Source organism: Panthera onca, chromosome X (genome assembly GCF_046562875.1).
Source record: "Panthera onca isolate mPanOnc1 chromosome X, mPanOnc1 haplotype 2, whole genome shotgun sequence".
NCBI lineage: Eukaryota > Metazoa > Chordata > Mammalia > Carnivora > Felidae > Panthera > Panthera onca.
Genome location: NC_138357.1, coordinates 64,003,788 through 64,026,997, shown reverse-complemented (window position 1 = coordinate 64,026,997; position 23,210 = coordinate 64,003,788).

Here is a 23,210-nt window from a genome sequence, read left to right as displayed (position 1 = left end):
CTTCTCTGGTTAGCCAGCCAAAGTCACCAGGCACACATAGTCTAAACAGCAGATGACCATACACAACATCAGTCCTTCAAGTTTAGGAGAAATTCAGCCTAATTAATAGAAACAAACAAAAAAAAAATCAAGAAGAATAAGACAGAAGATGCTCCAAACAAAAGAAAAAGACAAAACCTAAGAAAAATAAGTAAATGGAGATAAGAAAAAGGCCTGATAAAGTGTTTGAAGTATGATTGTAAAGATGCTTAATGAACTGGAGAGAAGAGAGAAAGAACTGAGTGAGAATTTCAACAAAAATATATACGGGGCACCTGGGTGGTTCAGTCGGTTAAGTGCCTGACTTCCGCTCGGGTAATGATCTCACAGTTCGTGGTTGAAGCCCCGCGTCGGGTTCTGTGTTGACAGCTCAGAGCCTGGAGCCTGCTTTGGATTCTGTCTCCCTCTTTCTCTCTGCCCCTCCTCCACTCATGTTCTGTTTCTCTGTCTCTCAGCAATGAATAAACATTAAAAAAAAACTTAAAAATATATAATACACAAAAATCAGAGTTGAAGAATACAATAACTAAAATGAAAAATACACTAAAGGGAATCAACAGTAGATTAGTAGATGTAGTAGAACAGATAAGTGATCTGGAAAATAGAGTAATGGAAAGCATCCAAGCAAAACAGCAAAAAAGAAAAAGAATTTAATACAATGAAGATAGGTTAAGAGATCTGAGGGACAACATCAAGCCAAAAAACATTTGCATTATAGCAGTCCCAGAAGGAAAAGAGAAAAAGAAAGATACAGAAAAGTTATCTGAAGACATAATAGTTGAAAACTTACATAACCTGTGGAAAGAAACAGATATCCAGATTCAGGAATTATAGGGAGTTTCAAATAAGACGAACCAAAAGAGGTCCATATCACAACAGATAATAATTCAAATGTAAAAGGTAAAAGATAAAAGAAGAATTTTAAAAAGCAGCAAGGGAGAATCAAATACAAAGGAGACCCCATAAGTCTAATAGCCAATTGTTTAGCAGAAATTATTCAGGCCAGAAGGGAGTGTCATGATCTATTCAAAGGGCTGAAAGGAGAACACCAACAATGAAGAACACTCTACGTAGTAAGATTATTTATAATAGAAGGAACGATAAAGAGTATTTCAGACAAACAAAAGTTTATAAGGTCATCACCACAAGACAAGCCTTACAGAAAATGCTAAAAGGGGCCATTTAAGTGGAAAGGAAAAAGCAATAATTAGAAATAAAAAATATGAATAAAGATGTAAAAGATAACATATACATAAAATGTGGAGGGGGGAGTAAATAAAAAGTTCTTATAGAATATATTTGAATTTAGTAGCCATCAACATAATATAGACTGCCATATACTTAAGGTGTTATATATGAACCTCGTGGTAACCACAAACCCAAAAGCTATAATAGATACACACAAAAAAAAAAAAAAAAAAGGAGAAAGCCAAGAATAACACTACAGAATGTCATTAATCACATGGAAAAACAGCAAGCAAAGAAGAAAGAAACAGAGAAGAACTACAAAAGCAACACTTACACAAAATAAAATTGACTTTAAAAGAAAGATTGTAACAAAAGATACAGATTAATGATAAAGGGGTCAATCCTACAGGAGGATATAAAAATTGTAAATATGCATCCAACATTGGAGGAGCTAAATAGATAAATAAAAAATTAACATACATTAGGGAGAAATTGACAGTAATAAATAGTATGTGACTCTTACACCCCATTTGCATAAGTGGATAAATCATCCAGCCTGAAAATCAACAAGGAAACAGTGACTGTGATTGACACATTATATCTGATGAATTTAGCAGATATATACAGAATATTTCATCCAAAAACAACAGAATACACGGTCTCATTAGTATACATGAAAAATTCTCCAAGATAGATTGTTAGGCCACAAAAGGAGTTTCAATAAATTTAAGAGGTTTTAAATTATATCATCCACTTTTACTGACCACAAGAGTATAAAACTTAAAATCAATCCTAAGAAAAACATTGAAAAAAACACAAACATTTGGAGGCTAAAAAATATGCCACTAAAAAGATAATGGGTCAATGAAAAAGTTGAAAAATAAAAAATAATAATGACAAAAACAAAAATAAAACAATTAAAATTCTTTGAGATTCAGGGAAATCAGTGCTAAGAGGGAAAATTGTAATGACAAAAGACTACCTCAAGAAAATAGAAAAATTCCAAATAAATAATGTAACCTTACACCTAAAGGAACTAGAAAACAAAGAATAAGCAAACCCCAAGGTTTGTAGAATAAATTAAATAATAAAGATCAGAGCAGAAACAAATAAAATAGAAACAAACAAACAAAACAATGGAAAAAGTCAATGAAACCAAGGGCAGGTTATTTGAAAACATCTACAAAATTGATAAATCTATAGGCATACTCATCAAGAAAAAGAGAATACTCAAATAAAATCAGACACAAAAGAAGAAAAGAGATAACACTACAGTAATAAAAAGTATTATAAAACATTACTATGAAAAATTATATACCAACAAGTTAGACAACCTATAAGAAATGGATAATTTCTTATAAGCATACAATCTTTCAAAACTGAATCAAGAAAATATATATAATCCGGACAGAGCAATTATTAATTACAAAATTGAATTGGAAATCAAAAACCTCCTAACAAACAAAAATACACAACCAGAAGGATTCACAGATGAATTCTACCAAATATTTAAAGAATTAATACCAATTATTTTGAAACTATTCCAAAAATCAAAAAGAAAAGAAAGCTTCTGAATACATTTTATGAGCCCAATATACCCCTATGCCAGAACCAGAAAAAAGATACCACAAAAACAAAAACAAAACAAAAATGATAGGCCAATATCCCTGATGAACATATGCCAAAATACTCAACAAAATACTAGCATATATGCATCCCTATGTTTAGCAGTATTATTTACACTAGGCAAGATATGGAATCTGCCCAAATGTTCATTGATTAATGAGTGGATAAAGAACATTTGGTATGTGTGTGTGTGTGTATGTATACATATATATATATATATATATATATATATATATATATATATATATGTATATACATATATATACATATACATGTATATACATATATGTATATGTATATATATGTATATACATATATATGTATGTATACATACACACACATTTATATACAATGGAATATTATTCAGCCATAAAAAGTAACAAAATCTTGCCATTTTCAACAACATGGATGCTAGACACTATAATGCTAAGGAAAATAAGTCAGTCAGAAAGATAAATACCACATGATTTCACTCATATGTGGAAATTAAAGGAAAAAAAATAAGCAAAGGGAAAAAGAGAAAGACAGCAAGACAAATCAAGAAACAGACTCTTGATTATAGGGAACAAACTGATGTTTACCAGAAGGGAGGTGGGTGAGAGGATGGGTTAAATTGTTGATAGTAATTAAGGAGTGCACTTGTCATGATGAGCACTGAGTGATGTATAGAATTGTTGAATCACTATATTGTATAACTGAAACAAACATAACACTGTATGTTAACTAACAGGAATTAAAAACTTAAAAACCTAAAAAATTATTAGCAAAACCACATTCAGCAATACATTAAAAGGATAAAAAAAATATATGGAAAGGATCATTCGGCATGATAAAGTGGGATTTATTCTAAGGAAGCATGGATGGTTCAATATTTTAAAAATTATCAATGTAGGACTGCCTGGGTAGCTCAGCTGGTTAAAAATTTATCAATGTAATACATATTAATGAATAAAGGATAAGAATCATGGAATTAACCAATGTAGAAAAAGCATTTGACACAATTTGACATCTGTTCAAGATTAAAAATTCTCAATAAGATAAATTTTGAGGAAACATACCTCAACATAATAAAAGCAATATATGATAAAACCACAGCTGACATCCTACTCAATGATGGAGAACTGAGAGCTTTTTCTCTAAGATCATGAACAAGACAAGGATATCCACACTCACTCCTTTTATTCAAAATAGAACTGGAAGACCTACCCACATCAAACAGAAAAAGAAATAAAAGGCATCCAGATTGGTAAGGGAGAAGTTAAACTGTCACTATTTGCACATGACATAATACTATACATAGAAAATCCTAAAAAACCCACCAAAAAAAAAAAACCATTAACTAATAGACAAAATCAGTAAAGTTAGGGGATACAAAATACACAGAAATCAGTTGCATTTTTATACACAGATAACATAGTGGCAAAAAGAGAAATTGGAAAACAATTCTCTTTACAATTGTAACAAAATAATAGAATACCAAGAATAAGTGTACCAAGGAGATGAAACATTTGTGCTCTGAAAATTATAAAATATTGTTGAAAGAAATTAAAGATTTCACAACAAATGGAAATATATTACATGCTCATGGATTGGAAGAATTAATATTGTTAAAATATCCAGGAGTATCTGGGTGGCTCAGTTGGGTGAGCATCCGACTCTTGGTTTCAGCTCAGGTCATGATCCCAGGGTCATGGGATAGAACCCCATGTCAAGCTCTGCACTGAGCATGGAGCCTGCTTGAGATTCTCTCTCTCCTCCCCCTCTATCCCTCTTCCCTGCTCATGCTCTTTGTCTTTAAAAAAATAAAAAAATAAAAAAGTATATAAAATGTCCATAGGACCCAGAGCAATCTACATATTCAATGCAATCTCTATGAAAATTACAATGTTTTTTGTTTTTTATAGAACTAAAACTAATAATATTACAATCTGTATAGAACTATAAAAGACCCTGAATAGTAGTCAAAGCAATTTTGAAAAGAAGAGCAAACTGTAGGTATACCAATCCCAGATTTCAAGATACACTACAAATTTGTAGTAATCAAAACAATATGATACGGGCAGAAAAATAGACAAATAGATCAATAGAACAGAATAGAGAGCGCAGAAATAAACCCATGCTTATTTGATAAATAAATCTCCCACAAAGGAGGCAAGAATATATAGGAAAAATAATCTCTTCAATAAATGGTGCTGAGAAAACCAGACATTTACATGCAAAAGAATGAAAGTGGACCACTTTTTACATCATACACAAAAATAAACTCCAAATGGATTAAAGACCTAAATGTAAGGCCTGAAACTGTAAGACACCTAGAAGAAAATATGGGCAGTAAGGTCTTCAAGATTGGCCTTAGCAACAAAACATTTATGGATTTATCTCTTTAGATAAGAGAAACAAAAGTAAAAATAAATCATTGGGACTATAAAAAATTAAAATCTTTTTGTACCTCAAAGGAAACCATCAACAAAATGAAAAGGTAGCCTACTGAATGGGAGAAGATGTGTGAAAATGATACAGGAGTGCTGATTCATAGGGGCACAAGTACCCCAATGTTTATAGCAGCACTCTCAACAATAGCCAAATTATGGAAAGAGCCTAAATGTCCATCAACTGACGGATGGATAAAGAAGATGTGGTTTATATATACAATGGAATACTACTTGACAATGACAAAGAACAAAATCCTGACTTTTGCAACAACATGGATGGAACTGGAGGGTATTATGCTAAGTGAAATAAGTCAGTCAGAGAAAGATACCATATGTTTTCATTCATATGTGGATCTTGAGAAACTTAACAGAAGACCATGGGGGAGGGGAAGGGGAAAAAAGTTACAGAGAGGGAGAGAGGCAAACCATAAGAGACTCTTAAATACAGAGAACAAACTGAGGGTTGATGGGGGGAGGGGGAGAGAGGAAAGTGGGTGATGGGCATTGAGAAGGGCACTTGTTGGGATGAGCACTGGGTGTTGTATGGAAGTCAATTTAACAATAAATATTTTAAAAAATTATATATGTGATAAAGATTCATATCTAAAATATATAAAGAGCTTATACATTAACCAAAAAACTCAAACAATCCAATTAAAAAATGGGCAGAGGACTTGAATAGAATTACTTTTTCCAAAGAAGATATACAGATGGCCAACAGAAACATGAAAAGATGCTTAACATCACTAATCATCATGAAAATGCAAATCAAAATCACAACGAGTGATTTACCTTACACCTATCAGAATGCTAGAATCAAAACTGGAAAAAATACTAACTGTTGTGAGGATGTGGAGAAAAAATAACCCTCTTGCACAGTTGGTGAAAATGTAAATTGGTAGAAACATTGTGGAAAACAGTGGATGTTTCTCAAAAAAATTAAAAATATAATTACCATATGATTCAGTGATTCCACCACTGATTATTTACCCAAAGAAAATAACACTTATTTCAAAAGATACATGCACTCCTTTATTTACAGCATCATTATTATTTATTTTAATTTGAGAGAGACAGAGAGTGCATGGGAGTGGGGGGGGGGGCAGGAGAGACAGAGGGAGAGAGAGAGAGAATGCTTAAGCAGGCTCCACACTCAGTGTGGAGTCTGACACAGGGCTGGATCCCACAACCCTGGTATCATGACCTGAGCTGAAATCAAGAGTCAGATGATTAACTGACTGAGTCACCTAGGCACCTCTGCAGCATTATTTGCAGGAAACGTATAAAAGCAACCCATGTCCATAGAAGAATGGATAAATAAGATGTGTTATATAGATAGATATAGATATATAGATATGGATAGATGATAGATATAGATGACATATATATATATATATATATATATATATATATATTTTTTTTTTTTTTTTTTTTTCAGCTGAGATCATGATCTCTGGGTTCATGGGATTGAGCCCTGCTTTGGGCTCTGCACTGAAAGCCCAGAGCTTGCTTAGGATTCTCTCTCTTCCTCTTTCTGACCCTCCCCCTCATGTGTGTGCATTCTCTCTCTCTCAAAATAAATAAACTGAAAAATGTAAATAAATTTTAAAAAGCATAAAATGATGAATAGGTGAAAACTTTAAAATATATTTTTTCATATATTATTTTATATTTATTTTTATTTATATAAATTATGTATATATATTATATTTTTATATATACCACATCATACATAAATGTATGTATACACACACACTGGAATATCATTCAGTCATAAGAATAGCATATTGCCATTTATTTGCAACAACAACATGGGTGAAGCAAAAGGGTATTACGCTATGTAAAATAGAAGTTTGATACATTTAGAGAGAAAATTAGTGACTTGAAAGACAGAGATTGTGGAAATAACACAGACAGCAATAAAAAGATATTAAAAATGGAAAATAGAAAATAGTTTGAGATGAAGAAAATACAATGAGATAGTCCAACATATGTATTACATACTGAATGTGTCCTCTCAAACGTCACATATTGAAGCCCTACCCCCTGACGTGATAGTATTTGGAGGTGAACCTTTTTTGAGAAGTGATTAATAGCTTAGATCATGAGGGTAGGAACCTCATCATGGAATTAATGCCCTTGTAAGATCTCCCTCTCTCTCTGTCTGTCTTGCACTAGGAAATGCCATGTGACCACACAGTGAGAAGAGAGCCATCTGTAAGCCAGGAAAAGGAATTTCATCAGAATCCGACTATGCTATCATCCTGACTTTGGATTTCTAGACTCCAGAACTGTGATAAAAAGAATGTCTGTTGTTTAAGCCGCACATTCAATGGTATTTTTTTTTATTGCAACCCAAGCAGACAAAGACCCACATCTAAAGGCAACTTAAGGAGAGAATAGAAACAAAGAGAGAGAAATTTCCAAAGTCGAAGAAAGGTATGTGTCTTCAAATTAAAAGATCATACTGTCATGAATGAAATAAATACAAATATATATAAACCTAGACCTATTGTGGTGTACCTGCAGAACAACAATGACAAAGAAAATATTAAAAGCAGAGAATTACAATTTATCTACAAAAAAAAGAAATGAGGCTGATGGTATATCTATCATTAATAATAATTGACTTTAGTATGCAATAGAATACTATTTTCAAAGCCCTAAAGGAAAATAATTATCAACCTAAAGCTCTACATCCAGCTAAATTATCATTTAAGTGTGAGAGTTAAATAACTACATTTTCAGGCAGAAAATATAAGAGATTTTACCATTTAAAGAACTTTGTTTAAACAGGCATTGAAGGCTATCCTTCAATAAGAAAGACATTGAATTCAGAAGGAAATAATGGGATATAAGATCGATGAGGAACAAGTACATTTGCAATATATGGGTAAATCTAAATAAGAATCAACATTTAACAAATCAAAAAATATAATAATGACTACCAAAGGTTAAAACAAAGTGAAACTGAAATACTACACATGTAAAATAAAATTGAAGATGGGAGTGGGTAAATAGGGTTAAAATTTTCAAAAGACCTTTTCAATTAATCATGAGTATATTAGAAATATTTTTTAACACTTATTCATTTTTGAGAGACATAGCATGAGTGGGGGAGGGGCAGAGAGAGAGGGAGACACAGAATCCGAAGCAGGCTCCAGGCTCTGAGCTGTCAGCACAGAGCCCAACATAGGGCTCGAACTCACAAACGGTGAGATCAGACCTGAGTCTAAGTCAGATGCTTAACTGACTAAGCCACCCAGGCGGCCCAGCACTACTAGAAGTGTATACAAAGGACACAGGAGTGCTGATTCATAGGGGTACTTGTACTCCAATGTTTATAGCTGGGTATTTGAGCTGCTTCCATAATTTGGCTATTGTAAATAAAGCTGCTATAAACATAGAGGTGCATGTATCCTTTTGACTTAGTTTTTTTGGTATTTTGGGTAGACACCCAGTACTGGGATTATTGGATCATATGAGTTTTATTTTTAACACTTTGAGGAACATCGATAATGTTTTCCACAGTGCCTACACCAGTTTCATTCCCACCAACAATGCATGAGGCTTCCTTTTTCTCCACATCCTCACCAACACTTGTTTCTTGTGGGTTTTTTTTTGTTTGTTTAGCCATTTTGACAGGTGTAAGGTGATATCTCACCATAGTTTTGATTTGTATTTCCCTGATGTTGAGCATCTTTTCCTGTGTCTGTTGGCCATCTTGATGTCTTCTTTGAAGAAATATCTGTTATATTCTGCCTATTTTTTAATTGAATATTTTTTACGGGTGTTGAGTTTTATAAGTTCTTTATATATTTTAGATACTAACTCTTTATTGTATATACCCTTTACAAATACCTTCTCCCATTTAGCTAGTTGTCTTTGAAGTCTGTTGTTTAATTCACTTGAAGAAGCTTTTTATTTTGATGTATTTCCAATAGTTTATTTTTGCTTTTATTTCCTTTGCCTTAAGAGATGTATCTAGGAAAATTGCTGTGGCTGATTTCAGAGAAATAACAGCCTGTGCTTTCTTGTAGAATTATTTTTTAGGTTTTTATTTTAATTTTGGTTAGTAAACATACAATGTTACATTACTCTCAGATGTACAATATAGTGTTTAAACAGTCTCATATATCACTCTGTGTTCATCATAACAAGTGCACACCTTAATCTCCATCACCTATTTAACTCATCCCCCATCCCCTTCCTCTGGTAACCATAAGTTTGTTCTCTACCATTAAGAGTCTGTTTCTTTATTTGTTTTGCTCTCTTTTTTTCCCCTTTGCTCCTGTGTTTTGTTTCTGAAATTCCACATATGAGTGAAATCATATGGTAATTTTCTTTCTCTGACTTCTTTCGCTTAGCATTATACTCTGTAGAGCCATCCATGTAATTACAAATGGCAAGATTTCATTATTTTTTATGTCGTCTTTTGCCATTCATCTGTCTATGGACAGTTGGGCTGCTTTCACAATTTTGCTCTTGTAAATAATGTCACAATTATTATAGGGGTGCATGTATCCCTTTGTGGATCATGGGGTTGTTTTTTGTTTGTTTTTGTATTTTTTAGGTAAATACCCAGTACTATGTTTAGTGGATTGTTTGGTAGTTCTATTTTTAACATTTAGGGGAAACTCCACACTGCTTTCCATAGCAGCTACATCAGTTTGCGTTTCCATCAACTGTGCATGATGCTTCCTTATTCAAATCCTCACCAACATTTGTTTCTTGTTTTTTGGGTTTTAGCCATTCTGGCAGGTGTGAGGTGATATCTCATTGTAATGTTTATTTGCATTGCCCTGATCATGAGCGATGTTGAGCATCTTTTCATGTGTCTGTTAGCCAACTGTCTGTCTTCTTTGGTAACATGTCTATTCATGTCTTTTACCCATTTTTAAATTGGATTAATCATTTTTTGGGTGTTGAGTTTTATCAGTTCTTCATATATTTTGGATACTAACCCTTTATTAGATATGTCATTTGCAAATATCTCCACCTATTTCATAGGTTGCCTTTTAGTTTTGTTGATTGTCTCCTTGGCTGTAAAGAAGTTTTTTATTTTGATATTATTCCAATATTTTTCTTTACTTTTATTTCCCTTGCATCAGAAGACATATCTAGAAAACAGATGTTAATGCCAATGTCAGATAAATTAGAGTCTATGCTCTAATCTAGAATTTTTGTGGTTTCAAGTCTTACTTTTAGATCTTTTTTTAATGTTTGTTTATATTTGAGAGAGAGACAGAGCACAAGTGGAGGAAGGGCAGAGAGAGACAGAGACAGAATCGGAAGCAGGCTCCAGACTTTGAGCTGTCAGCACAGAGCCCGACACAGGGCTTGGACTTACAAGTCGTGAGATCATGACCTGAGCTGAAGTCGGATGCTTAACCAACTGAGCCACCCAGGCTACATGTAGATGTTTAAACAATGTTGCATTTATTTTTGTGTATGGTGAATGAAAGTGGTCCAGTTTCATGCTTTTGCATATAGTTCATCAGTATTCCAACACAATAGGTTGGAAAGACATTTTTCCTATTGGATATTCTTTCCTGATTTGTCATAGACTAATTGACCATAAAATTGCGGGCTCATTTCTGGGTTTTCTCTTCTGCTCTCTTGGTTTATGTGTCTATTTTTGTGCCAGTACCATATTGTTTTGATTATTACAGCTTTGTAATATAACTTGAGGTATGGAAGTTTGATACCTTCAGCTTTGCTTTCCTTTTTCAAAGTTGCTTTAGCTTTTCAGGATCTTTTGTGGTCCCATATAAATTTTAGGGTTTTTTTCTACTTCTATGGAAAACGTTATTGGTATTTTGATAGAAATTGCATTAAATCTGTAGTTTTCTAAAAAAGAAAAAAAAGGAAAAAAGGGGGGTGCACTTGGTGACTCAGTTGGATAAGCAGCTGACTTCAGCTCAGGTCATGATCTAATGATTCGTGAGTCTAAGCCCCACTGTTGGGCTTGTGCTGTCACCACGACCCCGCTTCAGATCCTTTATCCCCCTCTCTCTTTGCCCCTCCCCACTTGCTCATGTGCCCTCTCTCTCTCTCTCTCAAAAATAAACATTTTTTTTTAATCTGTAGATTGCTTTGGTAGAATAGATATTTTAACAATACTTGTTCTTCCATCCCATGAGCATATAATGTCTATTTGCGTCATCCTGAATTTCTTTTTATCAATGCTTAATAGTTTTCAGAGTACAGTTTTATCACCTCTTTGGTTATTACTGGATATTTTATTCCTTTTGGTGCAATTGTAAATGGGATTCTTTTCTTAATTTCACTTTATGCTGCTTCATTATTAGTGTATAGGTATGCAACAAGTTTGTGCACATTGATTTTGTATCCTGTGACCTTACTGAATATATTTATCAGTTGTAGAATTTTTTGGTTGGTTTTTTAGGGTTTGTATATACAGTATCATGTCATCTAAAACTAGTAAAAGCTTTACTTCTTCTTTACCAATTTGGATGCCCTTTAATTATTTTTGTTTTCTGATTGATCTGTCTAGGATTTCCAGTACTATGTTGAATAAAAGTGGTGAGAGTGGACATCCTTCTCTTAATTTTGATCTTAGGGTAAAAGCTCTCATTTTTCCCCATTGAGTATGATGTTTGCTGTGGGTTTTTCACATATGACCTTTATTATGTTCAGGTATGTTCCCTCTAAACCACATCTGTTGAGAGCTTTATAATGAATTGGTGTTGGACTTTGTCAAGTACTTTCTCTGCACTTATTGAAATGATCATTTGGTTTTTATCCTTCCTCTTATTGTTGTGATACATCATTTCAATTGACTTGTGAATACTGAACTACCCTTGCATTCTGGGAATAAACCCCACTTGATTGTGGAGAATGACTTTTTTAATGTATTGTTATATTCTGTTTGCTAGTATTTTGTTGAGGATTTTTGCCTGTATATTCACCAGAGATATTGGCCTGTAGTTCTGTTTTTAAGTAGTGTCTTTATCTGTTTTTGGTATCAGGGTGAAAACTAGCCTCATAGAACAAAATTTGGGTTTTCCTTATTCTACTGTTTTTGAACAATTTGAAAAGAATTGGTACAAACTCTTCTTTAAATGTTCGGTAGAATTCACCCATGTAGCCATCTGGTCCTGGACTTTTGTTTGTTGGAGTTTTTTTATTACTGACTCAGTGTTGGGAGTTTTTTTTGATTACTGACTCAGTGTTGGGAGTTTTTTTGATTACTGGATCAATCTCCTTCCTCAATATTTTCACATTTTCTATTTCTTCCTGGTTCAGTTTGGTAGATTGCGTGTTTCTAGAAATTTATCCATTTCTTGTAGGATATCTAAATTAGTGGCATGTAGGTTTTTATAATATTCATTTACAATTGTTTATATTTCTGTGGTGCTGGTTGTTATATCTCTTCTTTCATTGGTGATTTTCTTTATTTGAGTCATTTTTCTTTTCTTTCTTTCTTTCTTTCTTTTTTTTTTTTTTTTTTGATGCGTTTGGCTAGAAACTTATCAATTTTGTTGATCTTTTCAAAGAACCAGATCCTGGTTTCATCAATAATTTCTGTATTTTTTAGCTTCTTGTCATTTATTTCTGCTCTAATTTTTATTATTTCTTTCCTTCAGCTGGTTTGAGTTTTGTTTATGTTTTTTCCTAGCTCTTTTAGGTATAATATTAGGTTATTAGAAATTTTTCTTGCTTCTTGAGGTAGACCTGTATTGCTATAAATTTACCTCTTAGAATATTTTTGCTGCATTCCAAAGGTTTTAGATCATTGTCCTTTCATCTCTTTTGGTTTCCATGTACTTTTTGACTTTTTTCTTTGATTTCTTAGTTGACCCATTCATTGTTTATTAGCATTTTACTTAACTTTTATGTATTTGTGGACTTTCCAGATTTTTTTCTTGTGGTTAGGTTCCCATTTCATAGCATTGTGATCAGAAAAGTTGCACTTCAATATTTTTGAATTTTCTGAAACTTGTTTTGTTGGCCAATAATGTGATCTATACTGGAGAATATTCCATGTGCACTTGAAAAGAATGCGTATTCTGCTGTTTTACGATGGAATGTTCTGAATAAATCTGTTAAATCTGGTCCAATCTGTCAAAGCCTCTGTTTCCTTGTTGATTTTCTGTTTGGATGACTTGGCCTGTATGTCAGTGTGGTGTTAATGTCCCATATTATTATTGTATTACAACTGATTAGTTCCTTTATGTTTTTTATTCACAGTTTATGTATTTATGTGCTCAATGTTAGGTACATAAATATTTACAATTGTTACATCCTCCTTTTGAATTGTCCCTTTTATTGCTGCATAGTGACCTTCCATCTCTTTTTAAAATTTGTTCTATTTTTTTATTTTTTACAGACTTTGTTTCAAAATCTATTTTTCTTGATATAACTATTTCTATTCCATGTTTCTTTTGACTTCCATTTGCATGATAAATATTTCTCCATCCCCTCAAATTCAAAGTGCAGGTGTCTTTAGGTCTGAAATGAAACTCTTGTAGGCAGTGTATGGATGGGTCTTGTATTATTATACACTATAACATGGTGTGTCGTTTGATTGAAGCGTTTGGTCCATTTACAATCAAAGTAATTATTGATAGATATGTATTTGTTGCCATATTGTTACTTATTTTGTGGTCACTTTTGTAGCTTTTTTTCTGATTATTTCTTCTCTTTCTCTCTTTCATGGTTGTTTGGTTTTCCTTAGTGATATACTTGGGCTCCTTACCCCCTTTTTTTTTGCATATCTGTTACTGTTTTTTTTTTATTTGTGGTTAATTTATTTTATTATATAACATCTGCATGTAGCAGTCTATATTAAGCAGAGGGTCGCTTAATGTTGAATTCATTCTTTACTCCTCTCCCCTCCACATTTCAGATATTTGGTATATTTTATATCATTTTATGTGTGGGGGGGTTACTGATTTTCATAGATATACTTAATTTTTTTTTTTGCTCTTGTGTTTCCTATTTTCTTTACTCTTACGGTTTTTGTTTTCCACTCACAGAATCCCCCTTAACATTTCTTGTATGGCGGTTTTAGTGGTCATGAATTCTTTTCACTTTTGTTTGTCTGGGAAACTCTTTATCTCTGTGTATTCTGAATGATAGCCTTGCAGGATAAAGTATTCTTGGCTGTGTTTTTCCCTTTTTTCCACTTTGAATACTTCATACCCCTTTCTTCTGGCTTAAAAAGTTTCTGCTAAAAGATCAGCTCATAGTCTTATGGGGGTTCCTTTGTATGCAACTGTCTTCTCTTTAAACCTTCTTTTTTTTTTCTTTATCAATTCTTTTTGCCATTTTATATACAATGTATTTTGGTGTGGACCTCCTTGGATTGAATTTGTTGCGGTATATCAGTGCATCTTAAATCTGAATCTCTGCTTCTTTCCCCAGATTCAGTAAGTTTTCAGCCATTATTTCTTCAAATACTTTTTTTTGCTCCTCCTCTTTCTTCTCTTTCTGGGACACCTATAATGTGAATGTTACTACATTTGATGGAGACGATGAGTTCTCTCAGTCTATTCTCATTATGCCACATTTGTTTGTCTCTCACATGTTCAGCTTAATTAGTTTCCATGACTCTATCCCCCAGGTTACTGACTCTTCCCTCTGCTTCCCATAGCCTACTATTTATTCCAACGGTTGTATTTTAAATTTCATTTATTGAGTTCTTCATCTCTGCCATATTATTTTTTATCTTTGTCAAAAATCTCACTGATGTCCTTTACTCTTTTCTGAAATTCAGTGAATATCTCTTTGATCATTACTTTAAATTCTGTATTAGGTATATTACATCTTTCTCTTTTGCTTAGATCTCCTGCTGTGATTTTGTCCTGTTCTTTCATTTGGAACATCTTTCTTTGTTTCTTCATTTTGTCTGCCTCTCTGTATCTGTTTCTCTGTGTTAGGAAAGTCAGCTACATCTGCTTTCGAAAGTAGTGGCTTTATGAAGAAGACATCCTATAGTATTCTGTGGTGTAGTTTCCCCCATTCACCAGAACCTGTCACTTCAAGCACTTTTTGATTGAAGCACTAAATCCATGTATAATTCAGAGTAATTATTGATAGATATATATTTATTGCCACTTTACCAGTTTTGTGGTTGTTTTATAGTTTTTCTCTGATCATTTCTTCTCTTGCTCCTTTCATGGTTTGTTGCCTTTCTTTAGTGATATACTTGGATTCCTTTGTCTTTTGCTTTGCATATCTATTACTGGTTTTTGATTTGTGGTTACCATTAGATTTGTATATAACATCTTCCGCATATAACAGTCTATGTTAAGATTTGTATATAATATCTTCTGCATATAACAGTCTACATTAAGTTTATGGTTGCTTGAGTTTGAACCCATTCTTTACCCCTCTACCCCAATGCCCACGTTTTAGGTAGATCATGTCATATTTTACATCCTTTTGTCTTATGAATCCCTTGACTTATTATTACAGAAATGCTTATTTTTACTTCTTTTGTATTTTTTATTTTTCGTCTCTTTAATATTTCTTGTAGGGCTGGTTTAGTGGTCATAAACTCCTTCAGGTTTTGTTTGTTGGAGAAACTTTACATCTCCTTCTATTCTGAATGACAGCCTTGCTGGATAGAGTTTTCTTGGTGGCATATTTTTCCCTTGCAACACTTTGAATCTATCATGGCACTCTCTATCATGCCTGCAAAGTTTCTGCTGAAATATGCACTGATAGCCTTATGGGGTTTCTCTTGTACGTGTCTTCTTTTCTCTTGACGACTTAACATTTTTTTTTCGTCACTACATTTTGCCACATTAACTACTATGTGTCTTGGTGTGGACCACCTTGGGTTGATTTTGTTGGGGGCCCTCTGTGCCCCCTGTATCTGGATATCTGTTTCCTTCCCCAGATTTGGGAAGTTTTCAGCTATTATTTCTTCAAATAAATTTTCTGCCCCCTTCTCTCTTCTTCTTCTGGGATCCCTATAATGTGAATGTTATTATGCTTGATGGAGTCACTGAGTTCCCTAAGACTATTCTCAATTTGCATAATTTTTCTTTCTCTCATTTGCTTAGCTTGGTTACTTTCCATTGCTCTGTCTTCCAGGTCATCAGTTCGTTCTTCTGCTTCATGTATCCTGCTATTTATTCCATCAAGTGTATTTTCAATTTCATTTATTGTGTTCTTCATCTCAGATTGGTTCTTTTTTATCTCCTTGTTAAGGGTCTCACTGGTGTCCTCCAATCTTTTCTCAAGTCCAGTGAGTATCTTTATAGTCATTATTTTAAATTCTCTATGAGGCATATTACTTACACCCATTTCACTTAGGTCTCTTGCTGTGATTTGGTCCTGTTCTTTCATTTGGGACCTATTTCTGTGTCTAACTCCCTGTGTCTGTTCTGTGTGTTAGGGAAGTCAGCTACATCTCTTGCTCTTGACAGTAATGGCCTTATGAAGAAGAGGTCCTATAGTGCCCTGTAGTGCAGCGTCCCCTGTTCCCCTGGGTCTGGCGCTTCAGGGAGTGTCCCTTATGTGTGTTGCAGCTGCTCTGGTGTTGAGTCCTGGCCTCTTTTTACCTCAGTCCAGTCATCTGCAGAGGCTCTCTTTGCCTATTTTGGGCCATGTTGTGTCCCCCAAAGTGATGGAGTGTTTTAACAAGTGTGTGCTGACTGGTCTGCTTGCAAAATGAGACCTGCCACCACTACGACTGCGGTCCCACAAAACACGTGGGTTGGGAGAGGAGGTGTGGTGGGGTTTGTGCTGGTCTGCTGGGAGAGGGGGCCTGAAGTGCTGGGACTGAGGCAAGGGTGACTGGGAAGGGAATATCCACAGGCGCACAGGGAGCAGTGCCTGCTGTAAGCAAGGAGGTAGCAAGTATAGCACTGTTCTCTGCAGGTGACTCTGTGTTTTTGCTGGGGGCAGGGATGAAAATGGTGCATGCCAGCTCCTTTGTTCCTGGGCAGTCTCCCCATGATCCCTGCGTCTCCAGATCATGCTCTGGTTGAGTAAATCACTCTCCCTCCCATCTGCCCAGTTCTGTGCTGTAGCTCTGCAGGCTGTTCATGGTGCTGTCTCTGTAGGGTCAGGACTCCACTTCCTAATGCCCTCTAGGCTCTCTCAGACCTAAGCCCAGCTGATTTTTTAAATTCCAGTCTTTAAGTCTTGCTGCTTGTGAGAACCGATGAAATCTGTCCCCTCTTTCTTTCAAAAGCAAATGTTATGGGGATTCACTTTCCCTTTGTGGGCTCCCAGGTGTGAAAATCTGTTTTTCACCCCTCTCCAAGCCACCAGCTGCCACCTCACTTTAGACAACCATGTTCTCTTTCACTCCCAAATTACATCTTCACCCTTCTTACCTTCTTCGATGTGGCTTCTTCTCTGCCTTTAGGTGTGGAGTTTGTTCTGCCAGTCTTTGGGTCATTTTCTAGGTTAGTTCTAGCGATGTGAGTGTTTCTAGTTGTGTCCATGGGACGAGGCAAGCTTAGGGTTCTCCTATTCTACCATCTTCCCAGCTTCTTTCTTATGGTTAACACTTTTACTATGATTCCCCTAGGGTTTTGCCTTGGCCTCCAGTGCATGTTTTGATCTGGTCATTCTATCTTGTAAGCCACCTTCCTGTCTAAGACCCTTCCTACAATCCTCCCCCATAGCTGTACAAGAAGTCACCTGAACAACAAAACGGAGGCATATACCTCATGGTAACAGAGAGTAGGGTGTCTTTTGTTTTGTTTTGTTTTGTTTTAATAAATAAAGCTATTATACATACTAAGTCTAATTTGTTATCCAGTGTTTTTCTAACATCCTTTTGCCTTTTCCTCTGTTAACATCTCTCCTTTGGATGCGCTTCTCTGAAGACAATTGAAAATATGAACCGTACTAGAAAACAGAATAGAGGTTCCTCAAAACATAAGAATAAAATATTAATAAACAGTAATTCCACTATTAGTTATTTACCCAAAGAAAATTAAAACAGTAATTCAAATAAAATGCATAACTATGTTTACTATAGCATTATTTAAAATAGCCAAGACATTGAAGCAACCCAAGTGTCCATTCATAGATTAATGGATAAAGAAGATGTAGCATGTGTGTGCGTGTGTGTGTATGTATATACATATATATGTATATATATGTATATACATACACACACAAGAGAATATTAGTCAGAAAAGGGAAAGAGATCTTGCCAGTTGTGACAACATTCATGGACCTAGAAGTTATTATGCTAAGTGAAATAAGTCAGACAAAGACACAAATACTATATGATTTCACTTATATGTGGAATCAGCAAAACAAAACAAATGAACAAATGCACAAATATGTCCCTCTTAAATACAGGGACAACCTGATGTTGCCAGATGGGGTGCCATGGGGAATGGGTGAAATAGTTGATGGGAATTAAGAGGTGCAAACTTCCAATTATAAAATAAATAAGTCATAGAGATAAGTATAGCATTGGGAATGTAGTTAATAAGGTAATAACATTGTATGATGACAAATGGTGACTGCACTTATTATGGTAAGCACTGAGTAATGTATAGAATTATTGAACCAATATGTTATACACTTGTAACTAAAATAGCATTGTATGTTAATTAAACTTTAATTTTAAAAAGGAACTGAAAAAATAAAAGTAGATAAATAAGGATCTGGACTGGGATTCAAATAATCTGGATTAAATTTCTTGCTCTTCAACTAATGACTAAGAAAGAATATTCAAACTCTGTAAAATGGACAAACTTTTTCCATCTTCTTTATCTGTTTTGAAGTCCAAAGAAAAAATTAAAATGAAAATGCCTGTCTACTATAAAGATCTATACAAAGGATAATATTATCATATTAATTGTATATTTCCTTTTACAACAATATATGGTTACTTTTAATAAATCACATGTAATTATTTAATAAATAATGTAAATAAGTTTAAAAATAATTTTTGTTTAAGAACTAATTCTATCTTGATGGAAGAAAAATAATTGACTAGAAAGTTTGTGTCATTTCTCCTTTATCAGTATCTGCAGGAAGCCAGGGCTGGTTATGTAATATCTCACCCCATATACCTTGTACTCTGAGAATTTCAAGCCATGTTGTTCAGGAAAAGATTATCAATTGAAGTTATACACAATTTATCTACTCTGCTAAAGATAGACATTCTACACTCATTCCATTTCCTCTATCCTCACACTTAGTTCTAATTTCAATGGTAAGTGAAAGATACTATTTATTCATCTTTGTGCCTGAAAACACATCACTTACCTTTTAAGCCCTAGAATACATGTGAAAGCTCATTCAAATGAAATTGGAAAGAACAACTGCACTGGAGAGAAATGTTTTTTAGGGTTTTGCTATCTTTCATTATCTCTACCAGACAATAGTCGCCACAGTAGCAATAGAGACAAGAACCACTGAGGGGCGCCTGGGTGGCGTAGTCGGTTAAGCGTCCGACTTCAGCCAGGTCACGATCTCGCGGTCCGTGAGTTCGAGCCCCGCGTCGGGCTCTGGCCTGATGGCTCGGAGCCTGGAGCCTGTTTCGGATTCTGTGTCTCCCTCTCTCTCTGCCCCTCCCCCGTTCATGCTCTGTCTCTCTCTGTCCCAAAAATAAAAAAATAAAAAAAAAAAACGTTGAGACAAGAACCACTGAATATAAAGAAACTTCAACATTATTTCAATTTATCCAGTCCTTAAAGGGGGTAGTTCTGATAATATTTGAGATCATTTCTTCTCTCAAAGTTAAAAAGAAGAAATGATGTCTCTCAACAATCAGAGGACTACTCTGGGTTCTATATATTTATTAGATGTTTAGAAATATTTACATAACTTTCTCAAGTTCTTCATGAGAGGCCAAAATCTTAGAAGCAGTAGAGTATAGTGGTTAGTAGATTGAGCTTTAAAGCCAGATGTATGGGCTCTTGTTTCTACCATTTATGAGTGAATGACCTTGGGCAATTTACTTAACTTTTCTGTGTCTCATTTTCCTTATCTGTAAAATGGATATGAAGACTAAATAAGATTTTCCATGTAAAATGTTTAAAATAATGCCTGAGACTTAGCAAGTTAATGATAATAATAACAATAATAACATATTTATAATAATTATTATTATAATTATTATATCATCATCATTATACCATCTAGCATAGCATAAATCAGGACTACTCTTTTATTTTTAAAATTTTCTCAACATTTCTCCATCACTGTCAAATTCATACCACCAAAAATAATGCCCTTCTTATTAGATGTATTTGAAGTACCTGACTGATTGACTGACTCACTATACCCACTTCTAAGAAGTTCAGTTGAATAATCCTAAACGAGTTTGCCCATTTATCATGTGAACTTTCTTTCTCTTTTCCTCTCTTCCTCTCTCTTCCCCCCTCTCCCTTTCTTTCTCCCTCCAGTCCCCATGACAAAAGGTACTTTTAGGGACACAAACCTTGAAGTGATTAAACAATTGTGGGTTGTCTGAATGAGTCTAATCTAATCACCTCTATCCTTAAAAGTGGGAGAACCTTCTTCAGTCAAAAAGCAATGTGATTTAAAAATGGTCAGAGAGATACAATATTGTTAGCTTTGTATATGGGATAAAGGGCATATAGTTGGTCTCTATAAACCTAAGAAGGCAAGGAAATGGAATCTCCCTCAGAGCCTCCAGAAAGGAACCATAGCCCTTGATTTTGACCTGGTGAGACCCATGTCCAACTTCCAATCTACAGAAATTTTCAGTTGCAATGAAAGGTTTTTTTCCTCTCTGAAATCTTGATCTTTCCATCTCTAACCTGGAATACAAATTTAATTTCTACCTCAAGATAATGAATTCCTATTCTTAAAGAAAGAGGCAAAATTTTATTTTACCTTATCCTTCCTACCCTTATTTATGTTTAGTCTTATAATTCTCAATCCATTACTATACCATGTCAACTTTGGCATTTTCATACATAATTGTTCCCTTGGAGACAGTCTCCATTTGGATCTCAAAGGTCTGCTTGGCTAGAATATCACTTTTGGTTTTGACTTTAGTAAATGCCTCCAGTAATATATTTAGAACTTGTCTGTTCCAACTTTGCTCTCCCTCTGGTAGAATTTTCAGCTTAACTAAAAAATAGACACACAGGTAGCAGAATAGTTACAAGATTTTGCAAGTCATATTTCTTGCTGTTACACAGGGTCAAAAAGTCTGTGTACCCCTTTCAAACAACGTTACTATCTCTTTTTATTAAAATCAGTTGAAAGGATTATGGAATAGGAAATTTATCTTCTTCAGTATCTTCCTGGAAGCCAATGGAATTTTTTCCCCACCAGCAGGGCTAGCTGCAAATTTAACTGCTGAAAAGATAGCTCTGAACTAAGCAAATCATAGGGAGATTTTGAACTGCAAGCAGAGCATCTATTACCCTGCCGTCTTCCAATCCCTTCCTTCAAACCCTTCTCTTCCTTTCAAAATCCTCTCATTATCCCCTTATTTCTTCTTCTCTCTCATTTCTTTTCATTTTTTTTTCTTTTTCTTCTATCTTGGGAATTAAAGCCACTTGCTTTTGTCTAAGTGAAAGCTTATAATCACCAACTACTGGTTAGAGGTTCAAGTACAGGTTGTGACTTTGAGCGTTTGCATGCTTGATTATTATCTGTATCTATGAAGTGATTATTTTCCTCTTTGGTAGCATGGTTCAGATTGTTTCCTGAAAAAGTTAACTGCTGTTTATCAAGTCTACTTTTTCATAGAATGTAATTTTAAGAGATTTTAAAGCTATATTTACTAAAATTTTAATTTATTAAACCCCTTCAGGAGAGGAATTTTGGTCAACTCATCAAGTGCCTGGCCCACAGTAGGAATTTAGTGAGTATATTTTGAACAAATATTTGTTGAATTGGCCGCTTGACACAGAAAAAAAGTTCTCTTTCTCTGCATGTGTAAATGTAAACTGGCTATTGAAATAGCTATTTAACTAGATTCCTTGCTTTTCTTCCCTTACCCTCTTATCCATCCCACATTTGTTGCTAGGTTGATTTTCCTGAGGTTGAGGTCTCTATTTATGCCGAAACATTTTTATATGTCTCATATGACTATCAATTTCCCATAGAATGATGTTCAAAGATATTAGTCTCATATTCAGATCTCCCACTTCTCAAATTTGACCTCATCCTAACTAGCTGAGTTCATTTTCTACAACTCCCTTCACAACCAAAATAAATTATCTGTCATTCACAAAACATACTGGGCATTTTACTGTCTCTGTCCTATTAGAATTTTATTTCCCTTCCTGCTTCACATTTTGCAACCCTTACCCTCGTTTCAAGTCCCTACTTATAAATGGCTGTCTCTTTTAAGCCTTCTTTATCAGTGGCATATATGTTCCCACCCCAGAAGTGCCATCTCTTACTTCTGAAGTCCCAGATCACTTATCTTAATGTTTTTTGTTACTTTGCACTTTTTTTGGTGTTCTAATTATTTGTGTACATGTTGCATTCCTCCTACTAGGCTCTGAGCTTCATAACCATGATAGAAAATATTAATGCTTACTGAATGTTTATAGGTCAGGATTACTGAGAGATAATAAGTAGTAAGTAGTAAAGGCTGAACAAATGTAAGCTATCATTAATATTATTATTGTTGTTTGTCATTTTTAAATAAATACCCTCAAATTTACCAACTTTTCTTTCAAAAATATTCACCTTCAGAAGTAATAATCCAGTTGTGTGTTCATCATTCAAAAATTCTGTTTCTTTTCTTTTAGGGAATTGTCTTCTTTTGAAAATACAGGTAGACAAACATCAGTAGACAAACATCAGAGAGCCATTCTGCTTGTTTGAATCCTGGCCCTGCCACTTCATAGTTGTAAGACCTTGGGCAAGTCAACCCCTCCATGTTTCAATTTACTTATCTATAAAATGAAGATAACAGTGATACCTACTTCATTGGGTCATTATGATTATATAAGTTAAGATGAATAAATGCTTGTAACAATG